Raw genomic sequence first — 10,590 nt, 5'->3', positions numbered from 1 at the left:
CCTTGGAACCACATTGACGACCGCCAAACGCAAATGCCGGGTCAAGGACTGTTCTTCGTCTGTTCTTTGCAACTCTTGTCAAAAGCAACCTTTATTTTTCTTTTGTTTGTATTTTTTTTTTTTGTTTTTTTTTTTTCTTCTTTCCTTTCTAGCATCTAACTTACTCAAAATCATTCTTCCTTCAAAGTCACTCAACTACTTGTCCATAGCAGTCTCCGACAACTTCAACCATTCACCCTGTATTTTCCCTTCAGTCGGGCATTCAGTCATCAATGCTCATTTGCAACTCACACACAGTCTCCAAAAAGGAGTCTTTCTATCACATTGGTCCCAATTCATCCAAGCACTCCACACAACATTCACATACCATTTTCAACTCAAGGTTCCTGATAGAACAATCCACCAATCCAAAAAAAACTCAACACAAAAAAAACGGCTGGCAAATTAATTAAATTAAGTTTTTTCTTTGTTTTCAAATTTAAAGAACTCAATCTCTCAGATTCAGCTTGCATATAGAAGATCGTATAATCTTACAACACAACCAATCAATAATTTCCATTAAATGTAGCATACAATGTCTCTGTATTAGCATGAGCGGTCAAAAAGGGGGGGGGAAACTTGACATGTTGAAAATTTGGCTTTTCCTCTGCCTCTTCCTCCACCCTTTGATTGGTACTGTTTTGCACGACGACACTCTTTTGACCAGTGTCCACGTTTCCCACAGTTCCAACAGTTGTCAGAACCCGATGGGGGTTTTGAATTATATGGAGGCCTGCGACCTTGTTGGCCTCTACCTCTTCCTCTGGCCCGCTGGGACCCATGGAAGAAGACTGTTGTATCTTAGTTTAGTTTAGTTTAGTTTATTGTTTAGCACATATTATTATATCAATAACTGTGCAAGGAGGGAGACGAAGCCTAGGGCTTGTAAAGAGCTCCACTCCTTCTAACCCCCAATTCCAACCCTTAATGCTGAGTGCCAAGCAGGGAGGCAATGGGTCCCATTTTTACAGTCTTTGGTATGACCCGGCCGCGGTTTGAACCCACAACCTTCCAGTCTCAGGGCGGACACTCTAACCACTAGGCACTGAGCTTCTTCATCTAGGTCATCATCATCGTTGCCTAGATGAAATACATCAGAACTTTTGCCTCTTTTGATCACCTTTTCAGCATGTCTGGCCCATTGCATAGTTGTTGTCACACTTGCAACATCTACTTCCACCAAATGTTTCCTCACCCAGTTGCCGATTTCAGGGCGGAAATTAGTAAGGAGCGCATTTTTAAGCTGTTGCTGATAAGCACTCTCAGCTGCATCATTGAATGGGATCCCACTATGCACCCTGAATTCTTTTTCAAATCTTAAACGAAAATCTTCAGTATCTTCCCCAGGCTTCTGTTTAATTCCTGCCAAATGACCGTAATTCGCTCGTCTTCGAAATATAGTTCTCACTCTTTGCACAAGATCATTCCATTGTGCTGCATACTCCCCTACCAATTGATTTCCCTCACCGGGATAGGGAAAGGGCCCTTGATTATTTCTACCTGTATAATGACCTCTAACCTTTGCCCAGTCTTTCCCCAAAGAAGACATTGCAGCTTCTCCTGCCTCATGCCCATTCAGTCTATAGGAATGTATGATTCCAGCCATGTCTTCTGCCCATTTATCTGGGTCTTCAGCAACAGGGGTAACCCCTTCAACTGCTTTTCTTGCCTCTTCCAAAGTCCATGGCCGAAAAACATACGTATGTGGGGGTTGGCCTTCCCCTACAATAGGGTTTGGCACCTGTATCATTGGGCACAGATCAACATTGTCCAAATTTTGGGAAAACCTAGCAGCAGTGGTCAAACTTCTTGTTTGTACAGGACTTCTAGCAATGTGACCCTGGCTTTTTTCTCTGTTATATGGGGGAGGGTGCAGGTCTGTTAAACCTGGATACAAGTTTTGCATACAAGCAGAAGATCCCTCTTGCTCCGCTTAAGCTGCATTCCCAGCTGCGGCTGGAGCCGTGACCGGGACAGTGCGCCTGCGCACTGTGCCCTCATTGTCTTCCGGCCTGACAAACATAGACGCAGCCTCATCACTTTTCAACTTTCTATCTCTTGTCTTTTGGATTTGTTCTCTTCTCTCTTGTGAAGCATTCAACCACATTCTAGCACAATTCAATTCTTTCTCTTTACTTTTCTTTTTCAGTCCCTTTGACTTCCTATTCACACTCTCCTCCAAAACATCAACCACTATCTTCCAGACTTCCACTTTCAACTTTGCTTCTACTCCATACTTTTTCTTCCACTTTGGCATGTATTGCATACAATTAAGAAATTTACTCGCCATGTACTTCTCATCTCCTTCAAGAGCTAGGGATTTACCGGCTTTGTTTCCCATCTTAATTTGGTATTCTAGGTTTATACAATTTTTTCTTTCTTTTTTTTTCTTTGAGGATCCTCAATGTAGGTTTAAATTCACCTTCCACCAAATTCTCTTTGCAGTCAATTTATCCTACCAGTCGCACACTCAACCACACAAATTTCTTATCCCTGCCTACGCGAAGTCCTCTTTTAAAAATAAAAGAGCTGCTTCATCCGGATGGGGGACTCTACAACACCCCTTCCTTCCCTGGGAACTGAAGACAACTGTCCAGTTACCCAGCCCTGCCAACGCGAAGTCCTCTTTTTAAAGAAAAAAGAGCTGCTTCATCCGGAGAGGGGACTCTACAACACCCCTTCCTTCCCTGGGAACTAAAGACAACAGTCCTGTTACCCAGCCCTGCCAACGCGAAGTTGTCCCCTTAGAACAGTGGTTGTCAAATGAGGGTACACGGAGGTACGTGAGATTTTACAAAAATATATAAAACAGTTTGAAAACCACTGCTCCAGAAGAGCCACTTCATCCGGAGGGGGACTCTACAACACCCCCTCCTTCCACAAGACTTCTTATCTTCTGTCTTGCCTATTTTTATTCCTGTGCACTTTTACTTTTACGCGTTTCACAACCACACAATTTTTAACTTACTTGACCCCTGGTCCGTTGCATTGCCGGAACCCCGTCAATCCACCTCTGGCAGACGAAGGCTGACCTAAGATGCTGGCCCAGCGAAGAAATTCTCTTCCCAGGACTTTCTTTTCCAGGTCCCCCTAAAGGACGCTGTTTTGTCGACAATGCAGCACGTCCTCCTCCGTCAGCCAGATGGCGGGTATGAGGGTCCCGGGTTTCGGCACCAAAATGTTAGGGTGGTGCTCACTCTTATTTTGCAAGAACCACACTGGAGTCAAGTTAGTCGTTTTAGACACCTACAGGCGGAGAGTTCACTCGTCGCTGTGCTTACAGCAATGGTCGAACGAAGTCTGACTCAGGCCTCGTCAGGTGCTTATTTATTGAGAGAAACAGAGTGGGGTTGAAAGTGGGGGTGTGGGAACACACAGGTTGGGTGAGGCCGGGTCCCCTGCTGATCAAAGCATAGCAGGGGGCCTTTTACGACTTTCTGTAAACAAAGCAACTTTGATTGCTTCCTCTGCGTCTGGTCAATCAGTTGAAAAGATCTTAGCACTTTGGTCAACTACTTTTGTCTGGACAGGACAAACTAGTTGAATTATTACAGGTTATATTCCAACATAATCATACGATGAAGATATTCTGCAAACCCTAACATCGATCGTAGAGCACTATATCGCGATATATCGTGAATGAATCGCAGCAGGCTTTAAGATATCGGCAAATATCGTATCGTAGTTCTTTGTATCGATATGATATCGTATCGTGACAAAACCCGCGATTTACACCCCTACTGTATAGTATATTATACACATACAGTATATTTACCTTGATTTGACAAAGTGTGTTAGACCAGGGGCATTCCTTTAATGGGGCTTTTAGTCAGTGTTATAGGTTTGCAATTGTTGTATCTCATGGAATCGTGTTTCTCATTCAAAATATTTTTGAGGGATTCAACAAAGCAGAAAGCGCATTCTGATGAAAATGTCTGCATTTTAGAGGTCCCAAACGCAACTGTCCCAAATTTAGCAGCAGGATTTGGTCCACAATTTAGGGAGCGCGCTATCTGCGCCTCACGGGAAAAAGCCATTGCCAATCACCTGTTATCCAATTTACTCACTGCGCGCTCGTTTGATTTCTTCAGATTTAGGAAAATTCTAAGACACTGAAGCAGAAATTAGACTTACACTGGTTGGTTGAGTTCAATCACAATTCTTGTTAAGAAAGCTCTGTTTTCAGGAAGGTACAGCGCTGGGCCTTTCAAGAGCAGAAAGTCTCCATTCAGAAAAGGCAACATTCAAAGTTCTTTGGTCAGCTTATATTCAGTTGCACATGCCAGTGTGAGCCGAGTTTGATGGGTGATGAGTAGGGGTGTTACGATACATCGATACACATCGATTAATCAATATAATGCTCTACGATTTATTGGCATCGATGCTAAACGTAAACATTGATTTATATCGCCGTGTTTGACCTCGGACATTAGACGCGACTTTATTTTGAAATCCAGTTCATTGTTGCTTGCTTCCTCTTTCCGGGCGCAGTGCGTGGCGTGTTGCGTTGTGAGCAGAGCAGGCACGTGAAAGGGGAGTCGACAACTAGTACCCGGCTCCTGGGCTGGTGCTATGGCTAGTGTCCAAAAAGACGAGGAAATTTGCTCCCCTTTATATATATAGAGAGAATATATATATATATATATATATATATATATATATATATATATAATATTTATATATAGAATATATATATATTTATTTTATATTTTATATATATATTCACAGTGGTCCACAGTGTGCACAGGGAGCTTGTGTGTTTGCACAGACAAAATTAGAGAGGACACTGGTCAGAACCCTCTGAGAAACGCAGGAGGTGAGCACTAATGCATGCAGCGGTGCATGCGTATGTTTTTTTATCCTCTGCAAAAAATCACCAGATATTGCAGGTTACAGAGTCACTGTGCTGTTTTCATGAACATTGGTGGGATGGATGGCTCATATTTTCTTTCCACACATTTAGTCGGGCTCTCGTTAGCAACGCTTGTGGAGCGATACACTGCTGCCACTTACGGGAAAAGTCCAAACACGTGCTGGGAGCGAATTGCGCCACTGGCAGAAACATCCAAATCAATCAATGACCCAATGTCACTATATACGGAGCAAATTGTAGAATTTGGCTTGTCAAATGTAGTTCAAAGCTGCATGCTTTTGAAGCTTCAACACTTCCCAGCCATAATATCAATCTTTGGATCGGTCCCCCCAACAACAGTCGTTGTCGGGTCTTGGTAAAACTGTTTTATGGTGGCAGCGAGCAGGTGTTTCCGCTGAATGGAAAAGTACAAGCGCGGCGCCCTCCATGGCACCTATGGAAACGCCTCTGAGGGGAAGGGGGGTCCATTTCCTTAGCGGTTGGGCGGGTTGGATGGAGTTTCCTGTCAGGAGGCAGCATAGGGGAGCCGTCACCGTACCAGCATGACCACGGGGTGACCCATAACAACAATAACGCTCGCACTGTCAGGATTCTGTCACTCGCGTGCAAGGGGCTTTTTCCCACAAAACACTTGGTGGGGATCGTCATGTCGTTTAGTGAAAATACTGTTTTTTTCCATGTATAATGCGCCCCCATGTATAATACGCACCCTAAAAGTGGCATGTTGATGCTGGAAAAAAGCCTGTACCAATGTATAATACGCACCCAAATTTTGACTCCTACTTAAGTCCGTGAACGTAAAATTATTTCAGAAAAAAGATCATCTTTGGTAACAACCGGATGTTATTCTGCCGGTCAGTATCACTGCGCATGCGCTAGCAAACTCAATAGCGAAGAAATGTTTCGGATTTGTATAGGGTACACTGTGACAGCAAACGAGCAGGTGATCTAGCAAGCGTCTGATACGAGAGCATTGTGTTCGTATGGAGCGTGTTTGAAGTGAACAGCAGAGAAGAAAGTGCATCTGTAATGGCGGCCTCCGTATGATATCCGGATTTAAAAAAAAAAATAAAAAATAAAAATAGAAAAAGTTTTTTTTTTTTATGTACCCATGTATAATGCGCACCTCAGATTTTAGGACAATAAATTAGTTAAATTTTGCGCATTATACATGGAGAAAACCGTTAACCCCAGGATCAAGAATTGTTATCGAGTGAGCTCAAGCTTCTTGTGCGGGCCATATTCAATTATGTTTTCAGAATTTGCTGCGGGCCAATAAAATAAAAACTAAAATAAAATAAAACGGGCCGTAGTTTGGACACCCCTAGTCTACCACTATGTGACACAAGGAAGATCAGCGGCAGCTGTCGTCACATTAAGTTCCCCAATGTTAAAAAAAAGAGAGTTTTACTATTAAATGAAAATAGAATATATGAAAATATATGTTAAAGGGAAATGTACTTTCGGCAGTTTGCAAACACATTTGATTAAGGCTGCGTTAGACACATATAATCATATCAATATCATTTCTAGTAGTAGTGTGGTGATTAATAAGTGGAAAGGAATGTGCAGGCTACATTAATTGGTTTTCTTCAAAGTATTGTGGAACAGGATGTCCAGACAGGGAGGACATCTCAAGGCCGATGGGGAACAGGAATAACAACTCGTCTTTGTGGTTCAGACACCTGTGCTGAGGAGGGGAAACCCCAAACGAGGAGGAGATGACCATAAACCATCGACCAATCACCACACAATATTTTGCATGCTTGAATATTCATATTGTGTTTCTTTAAAACTGGGCAACCCGGAAGAATGTGTTGTCTCTTGATGGTCACAAGAACACACGAATCTTAGTGTGAGGGACCCGGGGGACCCAGGCGCCTGTATTAGCTTGCTTTGTCAGGATTAAACAATTGGTAATTTCGGCCCAATTGATCTACTGGTCTTCTCTTTGACAGAACGAGCTCGCAAAATTGTTAGCTGCGACAGTGTGTGGATTTGGACATAACAATTCTTGTGTTAAGTGTTGATCGCAATTTGGAGTCAGATCAATAACTAAAATCCGTAGCCTAACAATGTCTATTTTTAAATGAGCAAGATATGTATGTGTGAAGGCCATCGCCTTTACACAATAATAATAGAGAATGGTATAGAACAGGGGTGGGCAAACTACGGCCCGCGGGCCACATCCGGCCCACGGGACCGTTTAATCCGGCCTGCCAACCCTGAATAAATTGTATTATTAAATTTTTTTTTTTTGGTCATTTTGCTGCAATGACTGCATTTCCCCAGTAGATGGGGAACCGCTCGCCTGCGCATTTACTACCGGAAGCCGTGTCAGAAAGCTCGGTGCACACTCACAAGTGCGTGTACGTACTCAGTAGTACGGACATGGCGCACTCGCGCTCTATTTGTATCAGTCCCGAATTTAGAGCGTGGGCTGACGACAACAGCATTCTTGTAATTCGCGCGCTGAGCTTTCAGATACAGTTTTACGCTAAAGCCACCCACAAACCTTCCCCTGGAATCCTTCTATTAAAATGAGTCGCCCAAGGAAAAGCAAGGTGGACACAGCGCCGAGTGTTTGAGAAAGAGTGGCCAATTTGGCTCGACATACGCGACGTGACATTCAGACACATCAATATCAACCCGTCACAGATCGAGGTAAACGGACCAACACCTCGGCTCTCCTAAGAATTGCCACAACAAATTTTACTCCAGACTACGACGCACTAGCAAAAAAGGGAGACCAACAACACTGTTCCCACTGAAAATGAAGGGGAGGCTCTCAAGTTTGTTGTAAAAAAAGGCATTTTGAATATGATTTGTACACATAGCAGGGATTGAAACTAGCGACCATTCTCATTTTCAAACAATGCAGGATTGCTCAAGGTCATTGATGCACCACCTGTTTGCGACTAATCGTAACCTGTAAAGTTCTTAAGGCTTACTTTAAGAAAGTGTTTCCCGTTTCCTCGCCTCTGTTACCAGGTGTTTGTGAGTTAAAACTCTGCTCTGATTTTCAGATACCCCTCACCGTGTTGCCGTTTTGATTACTTTATTTGGATGTATGCTTTCACCGATTCTTCAAGATGATATATTTGGTCAGAATGTTTGCCGTTTGATGTGATCTCATAAGATAAACATCTTTAATTAATCTGACCTGCAGGCACTGAAGTGATGGAGACTGTTATTCATAATAACAGTGTCGTATTTTATGAGAATCACTGATAGCAGTTTTTTAGTGATTTTTTTTTTTTTTTTTTTAATGCTGTTAATAAATGCATTTGTTTTCAAAAAAACTTTTGGGAATATCCATGCTTTATTACCTACTATAGGCCAAAATCTTTTATGCAATGACCTTTACAGGTCGCTTATATTACCGTTTTTTTCCGTGTATAGTGCGCAATATTTAACTAATTTATTGTCCTAAAATCTGGGGTGCGTATTATACATGGGTACAAAAAAAAAGTTTTTTTTTTTTTTTTTTAAAAGAAAGTCATGGTACAACAAAACCAACAACAGGACTGACCGACAAAGTCGTGGAACAAAAAGACAGGGTGACATTACCAAAGACAGGAACAGAATGACAGTAACACATGCAATGATCCAACGGTGAGCGAGGGGCAGACAGGACTTAAATACAAAACACGTTACATTGATTGAGGTGACACAGGAAGAGCGGGGTGACGCGAACAGAAACTATGGCAACCTAGACACATAGCAAAACTGGGGACGAGACATGACAAATCTCCCCCGAAATAAAACTCACCTTTCTTCTTGTTTGTTGTCAATCGCGCATCGCATTCAGCCATCCTGCCCAACACACTTAGTAAAATTCATAATTGACGACACATCGTTTGATGCGATGGTGCAATCCTCGATGGTGTGTTATTGTCAAATATTGTTTGTTTTTTAATTTCCATCGCGGACCGGACGTCATACGGAGGCCGCCATTACAGATGCGCAGAACGGTTGCGCAAGACACGTCAGCTATTTATAGAGCGAGAGTTCAGTTCTCCACCTATTAGTTTCAATTCACAGTTTAATTAGCAGTTTCAATCAGCAAATAACAAAATGCGTATTACAGGTAATATTTTATTTCACAACACTTTGCCTTGTTCCTTTCGTCTCTGCTGTTCATTTCAAACACGCTCCATACGACCGCAATGCTCTTGTATCAGACGCTCGCTCGATCACCTGCTAGTTTGCCGTCTGTCACAATGTACCCTACACAAATCCGAAACATTTGTTGCGGCTCCGAGTCACGACGAGGGGCAAGTTTTGGTTTCCAAGGGTGTTTTTATTCCTCTTCAACGTCTCTCCCATACAGAGCCGCCTCTTTCCCACCACCGCGCACGGAGCGCGGTGGTGCGTTTAGGGGCAGTCGGAGAAATCAACGCCAACAAAAAAAATGACATCCAGCCTAGTTAAGACCATACCAAAGACTATAAAAATGGGACCCATTGCCTCCCTGCGTATGTGACGATCTTTGGGACTTAAAAAAAAAAAAAATTAAATTTTTTTTTAAAAAAATTCATAGAAATTGGGTGCGTATTATACATGGGTACAAGCTTTTTTCCAGCATCAGCATGCCATTTTTAGGGTGCGTACTATACATGGGGGCGCACTATACACGGAAAAAAACGGTACTTCACACAAACACTACGTCCATCTGCTCCTGGTTCGGCCCTCTGGTCCAAATTTAGAACCCAGTTCGGCCCGCGAGTCAAAAAGTTTGCCCACCCCTGGTATAGAATAACATATGTGTGTGAAGCCCATTGCCTTCACACAATAATAATAGAGAATGGTGTAGAACAGGGGTGGCCAACCAGTCAGAGACTAAGAGCCACATTTTTTACTGTGTCATCGCAAAGAGCCACATCATACACATGAGCACACATGAACACCCCCCCCCCCCCCACACACACACACACCTCTGCTCAGCCAAATTTATTGTGTGACATTATTATGTCACCCACCAACATGATAATGACAAATTGACTCCTACAGTACTAAAACCACAGACCAAAGACCACATTTTCAACAATGAACACTGTGTGCATTGTCTCACACAGACAAACTCTCAGTTCAACAAATTCCACAAAAAAAACCATAAGTTTTTTCACTTACTATGTGTGGCGGCACATTTCGGGCCCATTCGTTTTAGTTTGTTGTTTCAGGAGACAAGATTTCAATAACGTCACTGAGGCATATTTTGACAAACTCCACTTCATTGTATGTTTTTTTAGCCCGTGCAATGTTCCAAGCCAGTTGAAACAATGCAAGTGTGACAATCTCTGAGTGCTTCGTATTTTTTTGAAAAACTGTACCTATTTTTCTGCCTGACTTTTCAAAGTCTCCAAACTTGTGCTTGCGAAATTCAGTCCCTTTTCCAAAGTCCTTATCGATATTGGCTTAAAGTGAGCTGAAGTGGCGCTGACCATTTGAATCTTTTAAATGCGCCAATGACGTCCGACATATCAGGCAGAATGGCTTGCCATAGCGTTCAACAAAAACAACTTTAACTCTGTTAAAAACATCCAGTGTTGATCGTCATATATTCGTTTAACTGTGCATTTTTTCCTTGCCATTTTGGCAAGCGTCTTGTCAGCTTTTCTGGACCTAATGGGCCCCCGTAGTCACAGTCGCCATTCATTAAAAAGCCAGCAAAACCA

Source organism: Syngnathus typhle, linkage group LG15, assembly GCF_033458585.1.
Source record: "Syngnathus typhle isolate RoL2023-S1 ecotype Sweden linkage group LG15, RoL_Styp_1.0, whole genome shotgun sequence".
NCBI classification, from domain to species: Eukaryota; Metazoa; Chordata; class Actinopteri; order Syngnathiformes; family Syngnathidae; genus Syngnathus; species Syngnathus typhle.
This window is presented reverse-complemented; position numbering follows the sequence as displayed.